The sequence below is a fragment of the Lissotriton helveticus genome, chromosome 5_1, assembly GCF_964261635.1.
Source record: "Lissotriton helveticus chromosome 5_1, aLisHel1.1, whole genome shotgun sequence".
NCBI classification, from domain to species: Eukaryota; Metazoa; Chordata; class Amphibia; order Caudata; family Salamandridae; genus Lissotriton; species Lissotriton helveticus.
Window position 1 is genome coordinate 751,307,320 of NC_136065.1, and position 24,722 is coordinate 751,332,041.

The 24,722-nt window shown below is 45.4% G+C and overlaps 1 long non-coding RNA gene across 4 annotated transcripts in view; it reads right to left on the reverse strand.

The window, feature by feature from the left end:
• The window catches only part of LOC144754891 (uncharacterized), a 50,224-nt gene extending 26,366 nt beyond the window's left edge, over positions 1 to 23,858 (reverse strand). The window contains exons 1-3 of one of the 4 annotated variants that reach the window (XR_013594780.1): positions 23,774 to 23,845; positions 23,271 to 23,406; positions 22,857 to 23,003 (exon numbers count right to left, since the gene is read on the reverse strand). This is a non-coding gene — a long non-coding RNA (uncharacterized LOC144754891). Of the gene's footprint in view, positions 1 to 22,856; positions 23,004 to 23,270; positions 23,407 to 23,773 lie in introns of all 4 variants that reach the window. The other 3 variants (XR_013594781.1, XR_013594783.1, XR_013594782.1) reach the window with 3 other exon arrangements.
• Positions 23,859 to 24,722: the final 864 nt, after the last annotated feature.

Here is a 24,722-nt window from a genome sequence, read left to right on the forward strand (position 1 = left end):
AAGGCTAGACAATTTGCGCATTGTTACCCCACACCCTCCTGGCCAGCTTAATTGACTTGAAACCCAAGACCCATAGAGACAGATAAAATGGTTTAAACTACATACTATGACTAAAGCCACTATGAAAGGGCTGTCATGTGTGTCAGTGAGAGATTGTTCCTTTGAGATATATGCACACATGTATGTATGGTTGGGATATTAAACTACGGATGACTAGGTCTATGAGGTATGTACTTGCAGCACAGGACAGACCTTTTGCCATATGTGGTACTGTCACATGGATGAGACAAACATGCCATCATATGTCCATTTATATTGGGAAAATGTAATATTCAACCCAAGACTTCACATCATGTAACATGTTTCAGTACTTTTAAAGTCTCACATGTACAACAAGCATTTGCAATGCAATAGGTCTCGCAATTGCGAGATTTTGAGCTATTGGCATTGTAAATAACAATGCCTTTTATTTATGTGTCTAAAAAACCTGCAATAATAAAAGGCATTGTCATTTGCAATAGGTCAAAGTTTCTAAAATGCAAATCCTATTGCATTGCAAATGCTTGTTTTCTTAGCTCTCAGAAGTGGTCAAAATGATGAGTCGTGCTATTCAAAACTCCAAAATAAAACTAAACAAATAAATGAATAATATGGCGGCTTCTCAGCATAAACTCGTACACATTTCACAATGAAGTAGACGTGTTTGAGAAATAACATGCATAACTGAAGTAGGTGAAATGCAATGTTGATGTTAAAAATGAAACTTCTAATATCACTTTTAAATGAAATACATATGAAAAAGCACACACGGTTACACAAAATTGCCACTTTAATAAGGAAGTGCTCACACAGATCGTAAAGAAAACATTGAAGGCAAAGGACGGCGTCCTGCCCGACACAACTGTGAGTATGGTATTAGTTTTAAAAGAAGTTGGATTCTAGTTGAGAAAGTATAGAACAATTCTAGCGCAGGCATGGTCCTTGTCATTCAGTAGTATAAAAAGTGGAATGTGTAAAGTGTGAGAAGTTGGCCTGGTATATGATGTTCACTATTCTAGTGAGCACCTTGCACCAGTCCAAACAACCCTTATGGTGATGGTTGTAAAGTCAACCTCATAGACCAGCTATCCTAGTGGTAGCATGGTCAAAGCAGTCTTAGGCTAATATCTCAGAGAGCATGTGAAGCCAATTGTTTTACCAATAATAACCCCTCGAATACCAAATGAAAGGACACCACACAAGGTATATATCAAATATATTTGTATTTATTTCTAACACAACCCCTCTGCACTCTTTATGAGGCCAGAGTTGGAGATACAGCACACGTTACTTAATAAGCATACGTTAAGTTGCACAAATACAATTCTGCTCTAGGGGCCTCACGAACCATATACTAAAGAAGTGGTATAAGAACCACTTCAGGACAGGTAAATAGGCCTAGGGCCTTGGAAATCGGTGGGGCTACACAGAGTAACCAAAGGTTAGGAAGCAGGAGCCCCACAGGATGCGTGGGCAGTGTCTAAACACACACGCGGGTTCTCATAGACTTTCAATGGGAACGTAAAGTTTAGAAACTAGTTGATGTCGGACTTTTCGGGTGGACTACGGGAAAACCCAGTTAAAGTAGGACACTTGGATAGTTATTACCCACGGGAGCACCGGTGTACTGGAGTTACCTCACCCAGGGAAGCCGGGTGCCTAGGTGTCAAGTCGTGTCGGGTTTCGTCGTCGAATCCTATGTAGAGCTGCAAGAAGATGCTGCAGGCGACCCGGGGGCAGATGTCCGGGTGGATCCAAGGGTGGATCGAGGAAGTGAAGAACCTGAAAGCAGAGGGGACAGAGTCTGGGTCACTAGCCAGTGACCAGGATGGAACCAGGACGGAACCAGGCGATGTCGAGATGCAATCAGGTGAAGAAGTGAAGCTTTTCTCTGCAGCCACGTGGACCAGTAGGCGTCGACGATGACCAGGAGCTGGATACGGACTGTTCGATGAAGGATCTCGCTGTTGGCGGTGTCGGCTTCCGAATTGGAGTCAACAAGCCTTGGCAAAGGCAACCCACACAGGAAAGGAAGATCGGCTTCTCTTCAGACCAGCAAGGTCTGGAGAGCTTCCCGGTTACAGGAAAGCAGGAGCAAGCCCAGAGCAACCAGGCAAGCAGTGTTGATTCAAAGTGATGTCTTCAGGAGGGCCACTAGCCAACGGGCTAGCAACCGCAAAGATGCGTCGAGGAGAAATGCAGGCGCAGGCTCCACACGGCAATCGTGAAGTGTTGAGGGCTGAGCTTCGGTGCACTTACTGCTCGGGGTTTGAGCTTCTCGGGTCCCAATGCACAACTTCAAGGACGCCTCAGAAGCTGCACAGTTAGCAGAAAGCAGGTACTACAGGTTGTCCAGTCCCACGTCTCTCGTGTCCGCCACGAGTCTCAGCTTTGCTGTGGATGTGGGTCGGGGTCAGAGAAGTCTGGAAGTTTAGAGGCTGCATTGCTAGGTTGTCGGGATCCGGCTGGAGCATCGACGAAGCAAACCAGCAAGTTACTGGTGGTGCCTGTTTGCACAAGGTGGTCACTCCTTGACCACAAAAGAGATTCTTCAGTCTTCTAGTTGCAGTAGAATGTCGAAGGTCCAGAGTTTCGTTTCAGAGTTTCAGTTCAGGATAATCTCAAGTCTCTAGACTCAGCTCCTACCTATATACTGATTTGAGGGGCTGGATTACCTGCTAGGTCCCTCCTATGGGTGGGACCAGTGAAGGGATGGTTACACCCCTTTCCCTTTGTCCAGTTTCATGCCAGAGCTGGGGCTGGAGTGCCCCAGCAACTGGTTTGAACCGGGTTATGCATGGGACACCTTGTGTGCCCCAGGCAGTGTCTCATTTCATTCAACCCACCCTGCCCCAATACACAAGAGCCTGTCTGGGGAGGTGCTCGCACCTCCCAAGGCAGGAAACCTATTGTCCAGGCCTCCCCTGCTGGAGTTTCGTCCAGCAGCAGGAGGTCAGACTCGTGTCTGTGGAAGCAGCATCCATTTTGTGATGCTGAGGCTCTGTTTAACTTTAACCGGGTGAAGGTACAACTACATGCCTTCTCCCACTAGAAGGGTGGAATGCTACCCCCGCCACCAGAACTGGCGGGGAGTAGTATTCCAAAGCGTATGACACCTTACACGACATGTTTTGATAAAGCCAAACCAAAGTTAGCAATAACCGCGAGGATTATAATGCACTTAAGAGTATATGGTATGGACATATCATAGAACAGCTATAAGGACATGGTTCCGAAAGCTGCAGACAGGCTCAGCTCATGCTAGAGCACCATCTCACATAAAACCAAGCACTCTGCCTCCAGGATTGTTAAGGCCTGCCATAGGAGTGACTTATAGGTATATATGTGTCTATATATACGGGTAGGTATGGGAATACTATACCTAAGCAAGGGGTGATTACACAACCTTGCCCAAGCTGAGTGATCAGCCAGTTGTGTCAGTTTGGATGGCCAGCCAGGGGTGGCATAATACATGCTGCAGCCCCTGGTAGGCCTTGGATGCACCTATGCCCTGGGTACCTTTGGTACACTATACAGGGGCTCACAAGGTGATCCAATATCCAATTAGATATGTACCTAAAGTACATGGAGTCCGTTTTACAGAGAGAGCAGATAGCCTGGTTCCCTGAATAGCACGATCCCCGGCCATCTAAGTCAAAAAACAGCTAAACACTAGGCAGAAAGTTGGGGTAACCATATAGTCAGATATCCACCTTCCTACATAAAGTACCACAAATCTCTCTTGCTGTTATGCACATATCTAAATTATTAACCATTCATTTCTGCATCCTTCCACTTAAATGATAATAAATAGTGTTTAAGTAGGGCCTCATACCTTACTATATAATCCCACCAGGCGCTGCAAGCGGTTTATACCGGTAGTTTTTTTTTATTAGTATAGACAACAGTATGTAGCCTGGGTCGCTCCGTCAGAAAATGAACTTCCGATCTATACTTCACGACCGATATTAGTGATGAGCGTTCAACTGGTAAACCACTTTGCTTGTATTTGTAGTGTAATTAACAACTTGGCGTTTCGAGGTACATTTCCCTATATCCGCCTTCGTGCTTTCAGCGCTTTGATGAACTACACCATACAGGTGTATGCAAACTCAGATTAATGCATGTGCCACCGGTGTCAAATCTACACGAGTAAGACAATAAATGTAATACAAAACCCACGCGTCTAACTCGTGATAGGTTATTTTATAAATATTTTAAAATTAAACATTAGAAACAATGCAATCTTTTGATTTATGTATATATTTTCATAATCGATCATGAGTTGATGTTGGTACAACAGCAAATACCGGTTTAGTATGAGAAGGACTGTTATTAACATACACTTAAGCGAATGGGGACAGTAAGTTTAAATTATGGGACGTGACGCCTACCTGATGCCTATTAAAAAAATATATCATACTTGTTTAGAACTACTAAACTGTATTTATTTAACCCTCATGTTTAATTTAGTTTTAAGACCAATACAGAAACAAACTAAATACTGAATCTTAAAATAGCCCAAGAAGGCAACACCACCTATACACTTGTCACACCCGTCTTTAAAACAACCCTATGCCTCGGTGTTCTTAAAGCTGAGAGGCACCCGCCTCACCCCTGTTGAACTCCAAGGCACAGGGTGCAACGTGAGTCATCTCCGGTGTTTCCGACGAGGGGGAGGTACCAGATGATCTTGGCGCATCAAGCGCGGCCTCTCCCCCCATAGTGTGGGTCCCTGCTGTACTTGCCCAGGCTGTTCTCTGGCGATATTCTTCTTGCTCCTGACGCCTACCCAGGGAGGCACTGCTGTTACTGGAAAACCTTCAGCCCCCGGCACTGCCCGCAGTTAACACCCTCTTGAACTCTCAACGCCCAGGGAGCAATGCGAGTTGTCTCAGGTGTTCCCGACGAGGGGGAGGCACCGGATGATCTTGGCACATAAAGCGCCGCTGCCTCTACCCCCGCAGCACAGGACCTGACGGGCGAAGCCCGGGCCCGTCTGAGCCCGAAGGAGACCGGGCTGGGCCATCCCATTTACATCTGTTAAAGCATAAGCTGATTAGCTTTATTTATTTTTGCTTTCTGTGCAATCTTGCATTTGTATTATTCTTGTTATTATCAGTCTGTTGACTTTTTGAAGCTATGAGTAAGATTAAGCACAAGGGGTGGAGGGCCAGGAGTTGTGGGCACTTTGGACGCATTTCTGTCACGGGTTGAGTCCGTGTTAATACACGAGATCCAGATGACTGACAGGAGACTTTCCCTAGAGCCCCAAAAGATCTCCATAGAAGTCACTACAACCCCACCAGTTTCTGTATCGGAATCTGGTGTTGTAGCTGATCGTATCACCCCAGCGAGTTATATTTCCCCTGTGCACCAACAAAATGGGTCAACCCCGGTAGTCAGTTTAGATAGTGCCTCAACAACACCGCCCAGATCACCGGCCAAGGTACTTACTTACCCGCCAGCAAAGGTCCGCAATGGTTCCTGGTGGGGAACCTATTTATTAAAAAAGGAAAGTGCGTGGATTGCCTAAAACCACGCAACAGGCTTCCAAAGTAGCGAAACGTAAGGCGGTACCACCTGGCAGCGAAGGTGGCCCTAAGGATGTACTGATGCCAGCTATTTTGGGCACTGGTGATACATAAACAAAGGTCACAGACCCACAGACTCATAGTAATCCAGAGATTGCCCTCTTAAAAAGGTTTAAAGAAAAGCTCACCGCCATGTTAAATCCGCTAGTGACGAAACTGACTGGTATAGATAAACGATTGGCTAAAATTGAGCAGTATCTATACACTATTCCCCAACCCTCGAGCGAGGCTACGCCAGTGGGACTGACTGAACCTAGACATGGAAGCACGATCGAAACCAGACCAGTTAATAATGTAGACGTTTGCCCCCTGATAGTGGTGAGAGGGCTCCCACGGTCAATCCTTTGGGTATACATCCATCTAATGTTAATACATCGCATAGAGGGGGCTTAGTGGGTCTCCAGGCCCCTGTGCTGTCACAAGGGGGAGCCGTGAGCACTAGTTTGTCTTTACATCTTCCACCCGAAGCTACCCCCTATACAGTTGTACTAACAAATGCACCAGTGCTCCCTTCCCATGCCGAAGAACACTGGTCATCACTTAAGAACAAGGCCGTCCATCTGCTGAGTTCTAGATTTGGGGTGGGTACCCCATTATTTAGTGAATTCAAAATGGTGCGAAGAATTCCGTGGGTTGGCAAATCCCAGAAGGCCTTTAGAGGAGACTGTGTGGTTCTAAGCTTTAGGTCCCCGCGCCTGGTCCAGACTATCCTAGATAGGGCAGGGTCTGGGTATCTAAGCCAGGATGATATTAACATACTCCCGCTAGGTTTTTCTATCGTAACTTCGTAGGTCATGCAAGAGGAAGGGTAGGATTAAGGGACTCAGATCTGGTAACAGGCCCCTATAATTATGAGATTCCCGTAGGAACAGATTCAAAGTCTTTTCTACTCTGGAGGATATAGATTGACTTGGACTAAACACCAGCACTACTATTTCAGTAACACCTCAATGTCAGACGTCGGGTGTGGCTGAATGTGTAACAGGCATCCATAATTTCGGAGTCTCTATATCAACCCCACTAATTGTTCATATCAGGGAGAGTAGTAAAATACTTTATTTGATTTGTTAAAATCATAAAAGGGTGGGACTTACCACCATATAATACAATAACATCTTTGAATCAGAATAAAACAACATAAAATAGCATCTTTAAATCATCATAGAACAACATAAAACAACTACTAGCCCCATGTCCTGAGCAATTTTGGACAAATATGCATAATAAGTGAAAATGGGGAGAGAGTTTTTAAATGTTCAAAAGTAAAAAGAAACAAGGGTAGGACTTTTGTAAGTCAGTCGCCCTCTCGTTGAGATGTAGGAGCCTACAAGTGACTGTTATAACGGGGGGTGCTGCACAAATAGGGGCTTATATTTGATTAGATGTAACTGTACCCTCTTGTCTCAAAAATGCTTGCCATATGTAAAAATAACAAAAAAGTTGGAGGGGAGAAAAGTGACTGTAAGGAGGATAAGGGAGGGTCTTTGTCCAGCTGCGAGGAGTACATAAGTCCCAGTTCCTCTTATGCTGCCATCTTTTCTTCAATCTCTTGAGCAGCAAATGCCAAGAATTTTACGGTTTTACAGGAAAGTTGTATTGAGGTATCGCTAAGGCATTTTATCACAGCCGCCCTGCAGGTCTTGACTTGTAATTCTCTTAAGAGTGACTTCAGGAGGATCTTTCTTGGATTTTGTAAGGCCGGGCAAATACATATTAGATGCAGCAACGACTCTGCTCCCTTGTTACAGAGGCGACAATCCGAAGTTGGCCAGGTCCGTAGCCAAGTAGGGGTAAGGTCTTTGCTCGGGAACCACCCCAACCTCAATAGACTTAGTTTCCTCTTGTAGTGGTCCCTGAAACATTCTTGTAAATAGGATTGTTGTTTCAGTTGGTTGTAAGTTGGCATCACGAACCAGGCATGGCTTTTGCCAGCCACTAATCCTTTATTTATTTGCAGCGATGTTTGTTTGACAACTTTGTTGGTGATTCGTTTAAAAGCAGAATATGTCATTGGTGAATGCCAAGCTTCTTCCAGATTTAGCGATTGTAGTGCTTGCCTAAGAGACTTACACGTGGAATTGGTCTGCCTGGCCTGTTTTTCGACCTCTTCCCAACAGAGGTGGGCAAGCGTGTTCTCTTCAGCATCCCTCATGCGCCAGTAATATTTGGCCAAGACCCCTTGTCTAGCCGGAATCTGATTTGTTAAACCATATTCCAGGAGTATTTGTGCTTGGGAAATATGTCGGGGAATGGAAAAAAGTTTTTTAAACAATCTTGATTGGGCAAGGTTTAACAAAGTAGAGTCCTTGGTGGCCATCATTTCCGAGCCATATGTGATTGAAGGCAAGAATTTTGCTGCTATGACCTTTAGCAAATGACCAGTAGAGCTTCCGCTCAGTTTTTATTGTATAGTTTTGAAGGCGAATTGAAGTTGTTTTGCTTTTGAGTTCCCATGGTCTAAATGGTGTTTGTACTTTAATTGGCGGTCTAATAGGATGCCCAAATATTTGTATTCATCCACCTGGGTTAGAATACAAGAATTTAAGGGACTCAGATCTGGTAACAGGCCCCTATAATTATGAGATTCCCGTAGGAACAGATTCAAAGTATTTTCTACTCTGGAGGATATAGATTGACTTGGACTAAACACCAGCACTAACTAGTTCAGTAACACCTCAATGTCAGACATCGGGTGTGGCTGAACGTGTAACAGGCATCCATAATTTCGGAGTCTCTGTATCAACCCCACTAATTGTTCATAGCAGGGAGAGAACCTCGGTTGATAATATGATGTGCGGGGTTGGGGAATGTAGTCCTCCACTCACAAGTATTTCCCTTATATGTAGGGGTTACCGACCTAAGCGAAGTAAATCCCAACCAGCACTCCCTGTGCAGTGGAAATAATTTCTACCCCACTAAAGGATTTAAACTAGCTTCCTGGAATATAGCAGGGTTAATATAAAAGATTTCTTAATCAAATTGGCCTATTTTTATTGAAAGCCATGATATATTGAGCTTCCATGGAAACCTGTGCTATGGATCATGTACATCGACAGGGCTATATAAATTTTTCCAAGAAAGTGCAAGGGGGTCAGAGGGGAAGACCGAAGGGAGGCCTCACAACATGGGTGAGACAGGTTTGGGGAATTGTATATTGACAGCGGGGATATTTTGATAATCAGATTACAGATGGTAAATGTTCCCGATTTGTTGCTTATTAATGTTTATGCTAGGGTGATGCAAGGGGGACAGCTTCTCCCATTGTTGATCTTCTAGATATGTTTTTAAATGAATATAGAGGTGCACACAATTTGATCATTGCTGGCGATTTTAACTGCTCCTTTGAACCCCTTGATGATAACGATGTTAATCTCAATTTAGAGGATGCCCAGTGGAATATTCCACCATTGGATCTTTCTCCAACTAAAGAATGGACAGGGGCAGTTCTGCAATTAAAAGTGTTTTGCATGGAACAGGAGGGTTAGGGCTGCAAACGGGTGAACCAACTCCGATAAGCAGGGTTCGCACACCAATAACAATGGGTTACGTAGCAGTCGTATTGACTTCATCCTTCTTAACCCCTTCGCTGCTAGGCCTTTTCCCCTCCTGTGCTAAGCCTTTTTTTGGCTATTTGGGGTAGTGCGCGCTTAGGCCCCTGTAACATTTTTACCACTTAAGTTATCCACGCCAATTTTGCGTCCTTTTCTTCCAACATCATGGGGATTCTAAAGGTACCCAGGGTTTGTGGATTCCCTTAGAGGGGTCCCAGAAATTACGCAAAATACATTAGAAGTTTTGGTTTTTTTCAGAAAAATTGGAAAAATGGGCTTCAAATGAAAGCCTCTGGGTGTTTCCCTGCACATTTTATCAAAAAATGGTTTGTGGGGCTGAAACCAAAATTTCCCCAGCTTTTAGGGAATAATAGTCTTTTGTCAGAGAACCAACATTTTTCACACAGTTTTGGCATTTGTCTGGGACATAGCCTATTTTTGCTATTTTTAGTGCTTTCAATCTCCTTCCAGGTAATGGTAAAAATGAGTATAAAAGCAATAATGGATCCTGGAATGCTCTACAATTTTGAAACATAGACAAAATTCTGAATTCAGAAAGGGGTCATTAGTCTAAATCCATGAAGGTTTATTTATAGAAAGTAACGGTTAAATATTGGAAAAATTGAAAATTAGTTGAAAAAAACAGCCTTTTGTCTCAACGTTTCCCCCTGTAACTTCTTGTAATTATGACAGCTCTTTGAAAGCAATATACCGTTACATCCGCTGTTCCTTCCTGGTTGTGAGGATATATAGGATTTGTATGTTTACCAAGAATCCGACGAACCCAGAGCCAAAAACTGAGCAGCAACTTGCAATGGTATTTTTTTATGTACCGGGTATAGAGCAATTATTCTGGAAAAATGTATGCAGGGAAAAATCGGTATGAAAGACACCTATGTATTTCTGAATTGGGTACTAATTATAGAGTTTAGAAACAGTATATATTTGCACATTTTCAAATCAGACTAGCATGGGAATTATTGGTCATTTTTCAAAATGACTTATTTTTTACACAATGTCTTTCATTTGGAAGGGAGAAATGCATGAAAACTCAATAGGTAATAACAGTTGATTTACAAATCTAAATTACCCTAAGTCTCCCGATAAAAACAGTACGTCACTTGTGTGTGTCGGCCTCGTGCCCGCGACAGGAAACGGCGCCAAACGCAACGTGGTCACACCTCAATTTCGAGATGAGAAATGACCCATTTTTGGCAAAGTGACTAACTGTAGTTGTTGAACCCTAGCTCTGCCGGCACCTAGGGAAACCTAGCAAACCTATACATTTACTAGAAACCCAGGGGAATCCAGGATGGGGTGACTTGACTGCCTCCCACCAGGTTCTGTTACCTAGAATCCCTTGCAAACCTAAAAAAGTGTCAAAAAACCAAATTTTCTCCACATTTCTGTGGTGGAAAGTTCTGGAATCTGCGTGGATCCACAAATCTCCTTCAATCCTGCGTTCCCCAAAGTCTTTTGACATAAATGGTACCCCCACTTGTGTGGGTCGGCCTAGTGCCTGCGACAGGAAATGGCACCAAACGCAACGTGGTCACACCTCAATTACGCAGTGAAAAATGACCCTTTTTTGGCAAAGTGCCTAGCTGTAGTTTCTAAACCCTAGCTCTGCCGGCACCTAGGGAAACCTAGCAAACCTATACATTTTTAAAAACTAGACACCCAGGGGAATCCAGGATGGGGTCCCTTGACTGCCCTAGAATCCCTTGCAAACCTAAAAAATTGACAAAAAAACACATTTTCTCCACATTTCTGTGGTGGAAAGTTCTGGAATCTGCGTGGATCCACAAATTTCCTTCCACCCTGCGTTCCCCAAAATCTTGCGACAAAAATGGTACCCCACTTGTGTGGGTCGGCCTAGTGCCTGCGACAGGAAACAGTGCCAAACACAACGTGGTCACACAAGTGAGGCACCATTTTTGTCGGGAGACCTGGGGGAACCCTGGGTGGTAGGAAATTTGTGTGAGCCCAGTGATGCCACGCTTTCCCACACAAAAATGTGTGAATAAACTGATTTCTTTTCAGCTAAAATTGAGGTTTGCAGGGGATTCTGGGTAAGGAAATGTTGGGGGATCCACGCAAGCCATACCTCCTTGGAAGCCCCCGGGTGTCTACTTTTCAGAAATGTGTGGGTTTTGTAGGTTTCCCTAGATGGCCGTCGAGCACGGGGCCAAAAACCCAGGTGACCCCCCTTGCAAAAGCAGGTGATTTTGACATAGGCAATTTTGAAGTCGCCTCACTACGTTTTGGGCCCTTGCCTGTCGCGGGTACTTGGGCCTCCAATACAAGTGAGGCACCATTTTTATCGGGAGACCTGGGGAAATGCTCGGTGGTAGGAAATTTGTGTGAGCCCAGTGATGCCACGCTTTCCCGCACGAAAATGTGTGAAAAACAGATTTTTTATTAGCTACAATTGAGATTTGCAAGGGATTCTGGGTAAGGGAACGTTGGGGGATCCACGCAAACCATACCTCCTTGAAAGGCCCCAGGTGTCTACTTTTCAGAAGTGTGTGGGTTTAGTAGGTTTCCCTAGATGGCCGTCGAGCACGGGACAAAAACCCAGGTGACCTCCCTTGCAAAACCAAATTGTTTTGACATAATTGTGTTCATTTCTGTAGCGTGAGATTTTTGGCACAATATTACATGGAAATTGTGACAGACATTTTTAAGTTTGCAGGACATTGTAGAAAAAGAAATAAGTTGGAATTCACAAAAGAGACATCGTCATGTACTACCATGGGTTAACAATAATATCTACATTTGGTAGGTTATTCATTGATGGAATGCACACCTTGACAGAGAGACTCAAAAGACAAACATTCCAGCACAGCTATCTATTCCTCAAACACACAAACATACTGGTTGGATTTGGCATGAGGGCAAGTGATGGTTCAGTACATAACATTTTATTAACAAGAGATTTCAAAAAATGAAATGCACTGTCAATAATTAAATGCATTAAAACCGAACCAGTGACTCGCAACTCGTGAGCTGTAAAGCCATGACAAGGCATGACCGCTTTACAGGCAATTCATGCATCTTTCATACCTGATACACACAAGACCATTCACACCACCAGGCACAAAACCAACACATTACAACATTCACAGAAAAGGGACAAGGTACACCCTGCTTCAGAAAGAGAAAAAAGACAAATATTACTGCACAGCCATCTAATCCTCAAGCACACACACATACTGGTTGGATTTGGCACAAGGGTGAGTGATGATTCAGTATGTACAATTGTATTAGCAAGTCATTTCACAAAAATGAAATGCACTGTTAATAATTCAAAGGACGAGAAACTGAACCATTGACTCATAGCTCGTGAGCTGTAAAGCCACGTCAAGGCACCAACCTCTTTACAGGCCATTCATACACCTTTCATACGTGTGACACATACAAAACATTCACACCGCCAGTTGCGGGCCCATCACATTACAACACTCACACCAGCAGACAGCGCAATTCAAGGGCCCATCACTTTCACACGCCCACATTCCTGACACAGGAACTACACAAAGTGATGGACTGCGTGGAGTGGCGCTCAGCTAGCAGTGTGTGTAGTGACCAACAGAAAGTAACTACTCACACACCGCCAGCCGAGCGCCAGTCCACCCACACCGCCAGCCGAGCGCCAGTCCACCCACACCGCCATCCAAGCACCAGTCCACACACACTGCCAGGCAAGCACCAATCCATGTACTCCGCCACCCAAGTGCCATTCCACGCACACCGCCAGCCAAGTGTCAGTCCACGCACACCACCAGCCAAGCGCCAGTCCACGCACACCGCCAGCCAAGCGCCTGTCCACGCACACCGCCAGCCAAGCGCCAGTCCACACACACTGCCAGCCAAGCGCCAGTTCACGCACATGGCCAGCCAAGCGCAAGTCCACGCACACTGCCAGCCAAGCCACAATCCACCCACACCGCCAGCCAAGCGCCAGTCCACGCACACCGCAAATTGCGAGTGGCAATTAAGGAATATCTCCCCATTCATTCCTATGGGCCTAGAGGCCCATAGGAATGAATGGGAAGACAATCTCAATTTGCTAATCGCAATTAGCGATTCGCAAATTGAGATTGCGATTTCAAGGGTGCAGGGGTGTCCAAAGGACACCCTGTTGCACCCCTGAAACTTGATGTGTGCACATATGTTGCACACACACATGCCCTTAGGGCATGTGTGTGCACAACATGAAACTTTGAAAATTGCACTTTAGTGTATTTTAAAAAGTTTTTGCAAATTACCACGAAGTTGTACTTCATGGTAATTTGCGTGCCCTAATAGCGATTTCGCTATTTTTTTCACTTTCATGCATTGCATTTAAGGAATCTCAATTTGAGATTCCTTAAATGCAAAGAATCGCAATTTAGCGATGTGAGAAGTTGGCCTGATGTATGATGTCCACAGTTCTGTGGGCACCTTGTATCAGTCCAAACAATCCCTTATGGTGGTGGTTGTAAGTCAACCTTATAGACAGGCTATCCTAATGGTAGCATGGACTAAGCAACCTTCAGGCTAAACTCAAGAGGGCATGTGAAGCCAGCTGTTTTACCATATGCAATCCTGTAATATCAAATTAAAGGACACCACACAAGTTATATATTATAAAAATACATGTATTTATTACTATAATAATCCCCTGTACTCTTTATGAGTATAGAAGCACAAGCGTTTAAACAAAAGCACAGTTTAACATATGAAAGTTGCACGTTTATGGATGAGGCCGGTGGCCACTCAAACCATATATCAAAAAAGTGGTATAAGTATCACTTTACGAACAGTGGTAAGGCCTGGGGCCTTGGGAATCGCTGTGACTACACTAGACTAACAGCAGTTAGGACGGGAGTAGCCCGCAGGACTTGGGTGCAGCGCTAAAAGCACACGCATGCACCAATGCAAAGTCAATGGTGCGTAAAAGTTACAACGTTACTGTTTTAGAAGCCTTCCGACTGGACTAGAACTTAGCCACTTTTAAACTAGGACACTAGAGGTGTAAACCACTACAGGAGCACCGGCGTTCAATCGTTACCTCACCCACAGGAAGCGGGTGCATAGGTGCCAAAGTGTGTCGGGTTTCGTCGTGGAGTTCTATGGAGCCTGGAGATGAAGATGCTGCAGGCGGCCAGGAGGGAAGAGTCCGGTTGGATCCAAGAGTGGATCGAAGATGTAGAGTACCTGAAAGCAGAGCGGACAGAGTCTGGGTCACTAGCCAGTGACCAGGAAGGAACCAGGAAGGAACCAGGCGATGTCGGGCGCAATCAGGTGGTTGACAGGAAGCTTGTCTCCGCTGCCACGTGGACTCGGGGGCATCGAGGATGACCAGGATCGAATCACGAGCTGTCCCACAAAGGCTCTCGCTGTCGGCGATGTCTGTTTCCGGATTGGAGTCAACAGGGCTTGGCAAAGGCAACCCACGCAGGATTGGAAGATGGCTTCTTTCTCGGACCAGCAAGGTCAGAGAGGTTGCTCCTTTTCAGGGGAGCGAGGGCCAGTCTGGAGCAACCAGACTAGCAGAGCAAATTCAAAGGTTTGTCGGTACTGGGGCCGCTAGCCAACGGGCAAGCGACCGGACCAACGCGTGGAGCAGGAAAATGCAAAAGGGTCCCACGCAGCACTCGGTGAGTGTGGAGGGGAGATCTTCGGTGCACAAGCTGCTCGGGGCTGGGGCTTCTCAAACCCCAATCCTCAGCTTCGAGGGTGCCTCGGGAGCTGCACGGTCAGCACTTCATAGTTTTTCCAAGATGGCCGGCCCCACGCTTCAGGTCGCCTCCACGGGTCTCAGATTCGCCGGGACTGTGGATCGGGCTGGTGGAAGGCAGGAACGCTGGGTCTTGTTGATCTTTGTTGCTCGAGTTCCGGCGGGAACTGCCACAAAGCAAACCGTTGGGCGCTGGATGGTGCCTGTTTGCACAGGGTGGTCACTCCTTGACCACAAGGGAGATTCTTCAGTCTTCTACGTCGAGTAGGATGTCGAAGGGTCCAGAGTTTCGTTTCATAAGTTTCAGTCAGGATAATCTGATGTGCGTTGGCACAGCTCCTACCTTTATTCCAAATCAAGGGGCTGGATTACCTGCTAGGTCCCTCCTATGGGTGGGATCAGGAAGGGGGTGGTTACACCCCTTTCCTTTGTCCAGTTTCGCGCCAGAGCTGGGGCTGGAGTGCTCCAGAACCAGTTTGACTGGATTTTGCATGGGACACCTTGTGTGCCCCAGGCAGTGTCTAGTTTCTTTCAACCCTCCCTGCTCCAATCCACTATCTCCTGTCTGGGGTGGTGTAGCACCTCCCTGTGACAGGAAACTCTATGTCCAGGCCTCCCCTGCTAGGTTTCGGTCAGCAGCAGGAGGTCAGACTTGTGTTGGGGCAGCAGCATCCATTTTGTGATGCTGAGGCTCTGGTTAGGATTAACCGCGTTTTAAGTAAAGTAACATGTCTTCTCCCTCTAGAAGGGTGGAATGCTACCCCCGTTGCCAGAACTGGCGAGGGGGTAGTATTCCAAAGTGTATGACACCTTACACGACATGTTTTGATAAAGCCAAACCAAAGTTAGCAATAACCGCCAGGATTATAATGCACTTAAGAGTATATGGTATGGCAATATCCTGGAACAGCAGTAAGGAAATGGTCCTGAACGCTGCAGACAGGCTCAGCTCATGCTAGAGAACCATCTCACATAAAACCAAGTACTCTGCCTCCAGGATTGTTAAGGCCTGCCATAGGAGTGACTTATAGGTATATATGTGTCCAGATATAGGTTTAGATATAGGTATACTATATCTAAGCAAGGGGTGATTACACCACCTTGCCCCAGCTGAGTGATCAGCCAGTTGTGTCGATTTGAATGGCCAGCCAGGGGTGGCAAAAGATATGCTGCAGCCCCTGGTAGGCCTTGGATGCACCAATGCCCATGGCACCTATAGTGCACTGTACAGGGGCTGATAAGGTGTCCAGTACCAAATTGGTGATGTACCTATTAATTAATTAATTAATTAATTAAATAATTGTGGGTTTCTAACGCGCTAGAATCGACTCCCGAAGGAGTATCTCTGCGCTATAGACCACTGGGGAACCCGTCCTGGCTTTCCCTGTGAGATGGTCCCTACTGGGTATCTCCAAGGTGAAACCAGGCATCCCCGGCGTATGTGGGGGGCCGTTGTGGAGATGAGGCAAGCTAATGCCCAGAGTTGCCGAGTGTGATCCCTAGTTAGAGTAGGCACTGAGGCGAGAATTATCGAGTCCGCTGACCCTGGTCCAAGACCCTGCCGCGTCGGGAATTGAACCCTGGTCCCGGGCCGTCCTCTGCTCCCGGGTCTGCCGCCTCTAACCAGTGAGCCACACCACTCCACTCCTATAGTACATGGATATTAATTTAGAGAGAGAACAGCAGGCTGTGGGTCTGATTAGCAGGCCCACAGCCACATTAAGTCGAAAACCAGTGAAGCAAAAAGCAAAAATTGGGGTGACCATAGGAAAGCAGACCCTACTCTCCTACATAACCCCCCCCCCCCCAAACGCAGGGACATTTAACTTAACCTTGACCAGATAAGCCTTCATGTTCTAAGTGGAAATACCTGGAGAGACCATCTGCATTGCCATGGTCAGTCCCTGGTCTCTGCTCCACTGTAAAGTCCATCCCTTGTAGGGAAATGGACCACCTGAGCAGTTTGGGATCTTCACCCTTCATCTGATTAAGCCACAAGAGGGGCTTATGGTCTGTCTGAATTAGGAAGTGAGTGCCAAACAAGTATGGTCTCAACTTCTTCAGGGCCCGAACCACAGCAAAGGCCTCCCTCTCAATAGCTGACCAACGTTTCTCTCTAGGGGTCAGCCTTCTGCTAATAAAAGCAATGGGCTGGTCTTGACCATCTACATTAAGTTGTGACAGCACAGCTCCCACCCCCAACTCAGAAGCATCTGTTTGGACAATGAACTGTTTGGAGTAGTCAGGACTCTTCAGGATAGGTGCAGAGCACATGGACTTCTTCAGGTCATCAAATGCCTTCTGACAGCTAACTGTCCACTGAACCTTTTTAGGCATCTTCTTGGATGTCAGATCATTCAATGGTGTCACCATGGACCCATAGTTCTTCACAAATTTCCTGTAATACCCAGTCAGGCCCAAGAAGGCTCTGACTTGTGTCTGGGTAGTTGGAGGAGCCCAGTCCTGCATGGCCTGTATCTCGCTCTTCAATGGTTGAACCTGACCCCCACCTACTAGGTGGCCCAGGTACACAACTTGCTCTGCCCTATCTGGCACTTGGTAGCCTTGATAGTCAGGCCTGTCTTTTGCAGGACCTCCAGAACTTTCTTCAGGTGGATCAGGTGATCCTCCCAGGTGGAGCTGAAGACAGCAATATCATCTAGATATGCTGCACAAAAGTCATCCAACCCAGCAAGGACTTGATTCACCAACCTTTGGAAAGTGGCAGGTGCATTCTTCAAGCCAAAGGGCATTACCACAAACTGATAATGTCCACTGGGGGTTGAGAATGCTGTTTTGGCCTTGGACTCCCCAGCTAACCTGATTTGCCAATAGCCAGCTGTAAGATCAAATGTGCTCAGAAATTTGGCAGAAGCCAACTTATCTATGAGCTCATCTGCCCTTGGAATAGGATGAGCATCTGTCCTAGTGACAGCATTGAGACCTCTATAGTCCACACAAAATCTCATTTCTCTCTTTCCAGCTTTGGTATGAGGTTTTGGCACAAGGACTACTGGGCTGTCCCAGGGGCTCTCTGATGGCTCAATAACTCCAAGTTCAAGCATTTTCTGCACCTCAGCCTTTATACAATCCCTGACATGGTCAGGTTGCCTGTAGATTTTATTCTTCACAGGCAGACTGTCACCAGTGTCCACCTCGTGGGTGTACCAGTTAGTTTGACTGGGTGTAAGAGAAAACATATGTCTATGGACCTGCAACGCCTGTCTGCAGTCCATCTGTTGCTGGTCAGAGAGGCTGCCTGCCAAGGCTACACCATCCACTGAACCATCATCAGGGTTTTGGGATAACAAGTCTGGGAGAGGGTCACTCTCTTCCTCCTGTTCCCCATCTGTTGCCATGAGCAAGCCCATGTCTGCCCTGTCCACATATGCCTTCAATCTGTTTACATGGAGCACCCTGTGGGGGCTCCTAGGGGTGCCAAGGTCCACCAAGTAGGTGACCTCTCCCTTTTTTATCAAGTATGGTGTGGGGTCCAGACCATTTGTCTTGGAGAGCTGCTGGGGCCACTGGCTCCAACACCCACACCTTCTGCCCTGGCTGGTACTCAGTCAGAAAAGCCTTTTGGTCATGCCAAGCTTTCTGTAGTTCTTGGCTGGCCTCCAGGTTTTTGGTTGCTCTCTCCATATACTCTGCCATCCTGGAGCGGAGACCAAGTACATAGTCCACAATATCAAGAGTAGGCTTTTTGAGAGGTAACCCCATCCTTCCTTCACAAGACACAATGGACCCCTCACAGGGTGGCCAAACAAAAGTTCAAAAGGGCTGTAGCCAACCCCCTTCTGTGGGACCTCTCTGTAAGCAAAGAGCAGGCAGGGTAAAAGGATGTCCCATCTTCGCCTAAGCTTTTCAGGTAACCCTTTTATCATTCCCTTTAGGGTCGTGTTGAACCTTTCAACAAGCCCATTGTACTGTGGATGGTAGGGTGTGGTAAACTTATAGTTTACTCCACACTCTTTCCACATTGCTTTTAAGTATCCAGACATAAAGTTGGTACCACTGTCTGAAAGGACCTCCTTTGGAAAGCCCACTCTGGAGAATACTCCACGTAGGGCTCTTGCCACAACAGGAGCTGTTGTGGTCCTCAGGGGAATTGCCTCTGGGTACCTGGTGGCATGATCCACTACCACCAGGATACATCTGTGCCCAGATGCTGTTGGGGGATCCATTGGTCCAACAATGTCTATCCCAACTCTCTCAAAGGGCACCCCCACCACAGGTAGTGGTATAAGGGGGGCCTTTGTGGTACCACCTGACTTGCCACTGGCTTGACAGGTGTCACAGGAGCGACAAAACTCCTTGGTATCCTCTGACATGTGAAGCCAGTAAAAGCGAGGGTACAAGTCTGTCCCAAGTCTCTTTCTGGCCTAAGTGTCCTGTAAGGGGAATATCATGGGCCAAGGTGAGAAGGAAGCCCCTAAATTGCAGAGGTATAACCAACCTCCTGGTAGCACCAGGCTTGGGGTCTCTAGCCTCTGAATAAAGGAGCCCATCATCCCAATACACTCTATGGGTACCTTGAGCATTCCCAGCCGCCTCAGCAGCAGCTTGCTGTCTGAGGGGTTCAAGAGAAGGGCAAGTTAACTGAGCCTGCCCCAGATCTGCCCTTGAGGGTCCCCCTGTCCCCAGAAACTCAACCTGATCAGGTTCAAGCTCTTCCAGGACAGTCTCCTCTGGGTTCACAGAACCATCCTCCTGAGAGGGCTGATCCTCAACCTGGGGCAAGTGGGAAGGCCCTGCCTTAACCCTCTTGCTCTTTTTCTTGGATTGTGGTTGGTCTATTGTTTCAAGATCCACCACAGGTTCAGGTAGGCAATTCTTGGCCTGGGACCTGGTTACAGCAAGGACATGTGCTGAAATCCCTAGCATTTCTGCATGAGTCCTATACTCCACTTCTGACCATAAGGATTCCTCTAGATCATTGCCCAAAAGACAGTCAACTGGGAGGTCTGCACTCACAACAACTTTCCTGAGGCCCGTTACCCCTCCCCAGGAGAATTTAACAACAGCCAAACTATGTGTAGTAGTGGCATTGCTAGCATTGGTCACTAGGTAGTTCTCACCTAGTATGATTTGTCCAGGGTCCACAACGTTAGGTGTCACCATAGTGACACTGGCACATGTGTCCCTGTAGGCCTGAGCCAGTTTCTCATTGATTAAAGGCGCCTGCCTATATTTGCCCAAAGTATTGGGACTCATAGGAGTGGACACAGACATGTCCACATCATATAGCAGAACTGCCTGAGTAGGGATTCTGACTAGGCCAGACTCCATCTCAGTACCCAGGGTCAACCCCACTATACCCTTGAGGTTTGTACCTCCACTGCTGACTGTACTAGGGGGTGCAGATGCCTTAGGGGCTGCAGTGGTAGGGACTGGTTTTTCTTGGTGCATTCACTACCCCAATGAGAGGTTGATTTACAGTTATTGCACCAAGGTTTCTTTGGGCCATCATTCTTCTTCTTCTTGTTTCCACCCTGGGTAGTCTGAGACTTTACTTCCCTGCAACCAACCCTCTAGAGCCTTAGTGGCACAATCAACAACATCAGTCCAGTCCTGAGTCTGAGCTTTTTGGGTATCTCTGAACAACAACCTGTATTGCTCAGTGGTTAGGCCAAACCCATCAATAAGAGCACTCTTCAGGACAGAGTAGTTTTTAGCATCCTGAGGTCTAACAGTGAGGAGCTTGTCCCTCCCGTTATCAGAAAAGGAGTACCATAAGATTGCTGCCCACTGTTCTTGAGGAACCTGCTGTACCATGCAGGCTCTCTCCAGAGCAGTCATCCATTTGTGGATGTCATCCCCTTCCTTGTAGGGGGGCACAATCTTTGTCAGGTTTCTATTATCATAGGACCTGTCTTTCTCTTTAGGAATAATGCTGCCACCAGTGGGTATCTCCCCACACAGTCTTTGTTCCCTTGCTAAATCACGTTTAGCTTGGGCCAGGGCTATCTCTTCCCTCTCTATCTGGAATTTGACAGCTCTCATTCTGGCCTTATGCTCTTTTCTCTGGGGGGAATTCATTCCCCTTTGAGATTCCCTTGAGGCACTAGAAAGGTGAGATTCCCTGGAAGGAGATCTCTCTCTTCTATTGCCTGGGAGTATTATGCTATGGAATCTGGGGAGGTGCTGGCCCTCTCCATTTCCATGTAGGTCCAAGTTGGTTTGGTTAAGCCTCCCAATTGGTACCTGGATATCCCCTTGATCCTGATCTGAGTTATCTGAATCATTTGGTTCTGGGTTCACCTCCTCATCTTTTGCCTCTGGGGTGGTGTTCTTAGTATCTGGGGGGTTCACTCCTTCTCCTAAATTACCAGAGGGAACTGCACTAGCTTTCTCAAGATCATCCTTCTCTAGGATGGCTATCAGGGCTGGAATGGTAGGGTTGTGACCCTTTTTCAGCTTCCTTGTAGTGCACAAGGCACTCAAGTCCTTGTGGCTGAGTTTGTCATAGCTGGAAGGTGCCTTGGTAAGGCCACCTGTCACAGGCAGAGAGCTGGAAGCTTCACCTGTGCCAGACATGTCTCTAGTGAGGTGTAAGTGATGCACTTACCTACACTAAGTGTTTTCCTACTGGAACCTTGCTAGTGAGTTGTAGGCAGGGTGTGCTAAGCCCTTTGATCTACAACTACTAAGTTCAGTAGAACTTAAATATGTAAGCTTTGTTTATATGTACCTATGGTACTTAATGTGATCTTTCAATTTGATAAAAAGATTGCAATGGTAAAACAACAGCAAGCTCAAATCCCAACCGCTGCACACCAATGTGAGAAGTTGGCCTGATGTATGATGTCCACAGTTCTGTGGGCACCTTGTATCAGTCCAAACAATCCCTTATGGTGGTGGTTGTAAGTCAACCTTATGGACAAGCTATCCTAATGGTAGCATGGACAAAGCAGCCTTCAGGCTAAACTCAAGAGGGCATGTGAAGCCAGCTGTTTTCCCATATGCAATCCTGTAATATCAAATGAAAGGACACCACACAAGTTATATATTATAAAAAGATATGTATTTATTACTAGAATAATCCCCTGTACTCTTTATGAGTATAGAAGCACAAGCGTTTAAACAAAAGCACAGTTTAACATATGAAAGTTGCACAGTTATGGATGAGGCTGGTGGCCACTCAAACCATATATCAAAAAAGTGGTATAAGTATCACTTTACGAACAGTGGTAAGGCCTGGGGCCTTGGGAATCGCTGGGACTACACTGGACTAACAGCAGTTAGGACGGGTAAACACAAAATACCTGAGCACACCAATATCATTGTTTCCAAAATTAATAATGTAAATATCGCTCCAAATAGTCTCTACGATTTCAGCACCCTGTATACTTGTAATCCAAAAAGGAATTTAAGAGAAACAAGTGAATAGTCCAAGCAAATCTTCATAGGTTGACGTCTGTTTTTAATTTCATAATTTCACAAGAAGAAGACAGCAGCCGACGCGCGTTTCGCCCACAGGGCTTTTTCAAGGCTGCAAGTGAAATGATCATACATCACCATCGGGAAATCATTCGTGCCAATCATGTTGTCACATTGGTGTACTTCAAGTGAGCATGCATCGTTTTTGGTGACTCAAACTTGTCAAACCAATCATTGTGCATAAAACAAACCAAATAATAATCTCATCCGAAAGCATGAAAACAAAAAAACGAAAAAACAAATATACCCTTGTGAGATAGGTCTCCCAGGGACCATCTATCTATGTTGGTGGAAAGAGAATAGACCAAAATTATCTGTGGTTAAGTGAGAGGATTAGAAAAGGCGATCAAATAAAGAGAATTAAGGCGAAGTGTGAACCGAACAGTTTCGGGCATTTCATTCCACTTTATGTGACTCATTTCCAATTAATAGGAATGTTAAAAAACATGTTCCATAAGACCCATTAACAGGTGCAAAATAGCGTGCACCCGAGATGATTCTTACCTCTATAATCGTTTGTCCAAAGGTCTCTAATTAGGAGGGTACTTTTGACGATGTGTCTCATGAGCAAATGTAAGATGTTCCAAATAAAAAAGTTCCAATTTCCTTTCCGCAGGATAATGTCGCATGCATAGGTTGTTATTTCTAATTCTGTGAAAGTGATACCATCCTTCATTAAAAATGTACACCAATCGGAATTGATTCAGGTTATATCTATGTAATCTGATCCACTATCAGATATTGTGAAATTTATTCACCTTATGATTGGGATTATATTATATCATCAAGTGCTATTATGAAAGAAAAGTGAATCCAGGTTTACCGCCTTAATCATGTTTCTAGGGAATCCTTATTCCGCATTATAAAAGTTATCTAAAAATTATCATTCTTGTAATTATTTAAGAGACTCCGCCTTACCTACAATACGATAGTTGTGGTTCCAATATTAGAAATAGTTGTCCTCTTTCGAGTCCTACATTCCATTCTGTGAATCAATTCCATCCATAAGTCACAATTTTAAAGTTCCATTGAGACTTGATAATTCAATGGTATGCTTAAGTCAATATTCCAGGATTGCAAGAGGCAAGAAGAGAAAGAATACAACAATGAGCAATCATTGTGTTGATACAACGGAGCTCCATTATGTAACTTAAACTTCCTGTTGATGCCACATTATTTTCTTTAATAAAAAACAAAAAAACGGTCGTACCGACCATTTCATTCTTTGTTCATTTCTCAAAAAGTTACAGGCTTACTTTAAAATTACATGGTTCGTTCGTCAGCCATTATATATATTGGACCGAACTGAATAAAAAATCGAGAAAAGGTCCATTTCACATTGAAACGTGAAGTTCTGCATTAAGTGCCTATCGTGCGATTAAGCACAGTTGCTCTACTTAAAAGTCGCCGCGCAACCTTACCTCTGCTGTTTAAGAAACCGCTGCGTATCGCGCCTGCTCGTGATCCCTGCTGGAATGCCGTGCCGGCTGAGGAGTCCCGCTTTTAGTACGTAATGTTCGAACGCCGAGCAGGCCATTAACATAAACAAAGGACTGGCCTTTGTGGTTTGTATTTTATTAACTAGTACTGCGGCCGCCATTGTAAAGCATGGTTGCTCTATGTTATTTTTATTAAATGTAACCTTCAACTAACAGTGTGTTTTGGATGAAGAGTTCGAATATACCGGAAAACGCTAAAAATGTGGCAAGTTTATTCCGCTTTTCAGCTCTGACTCCATGGAGATGGCTGTGTATATTTCACGATTTGGAATTATTTGAGCAGCAAAAAGAAAGGAAGAAGAAAAGAGAAAGGAAAGAAAAAAAGAGTATCCAAGCCGTGATATGAGCTATCAAGACATAAGTTGATCTATAAACGATTTTGTCATTGTGATTGCTTCATTGCAAAAAGCGGCAGTAGTCATGAATGGAGCATTCCACCAACATAAACGACGTGCGCCAAGAGTTCCATATCCACCATTACATTCTATGTGTAAAAGACACACAAAGCTTATGTTAAAATATGTGGATGAGGGGGAAAATCACGAAGAAACAGTATTCACATTTAAAAAACTTACTGTTCAAACATTGACTTACGAAAACAGGTAAAGCAAGGAATAAGACAAATTTTGAGAATTAATTATTCCAGTTATTGGACATATATGATTAATACCATAGGACATAGGTCCTCCCTGTTCAACAGAGACATCAAAAGTATAATAGGTTACACCCCAACTATTGATCTATACATATATTATGATCCACATTTGTATACATTTAGTCAATATTTTTCTTTGCATTGGCCTCTATCGTATTTAGTATTGAAAGGATTTATATATAGATATATGGCCCTGTTTGATACAGGGCAGAAGCT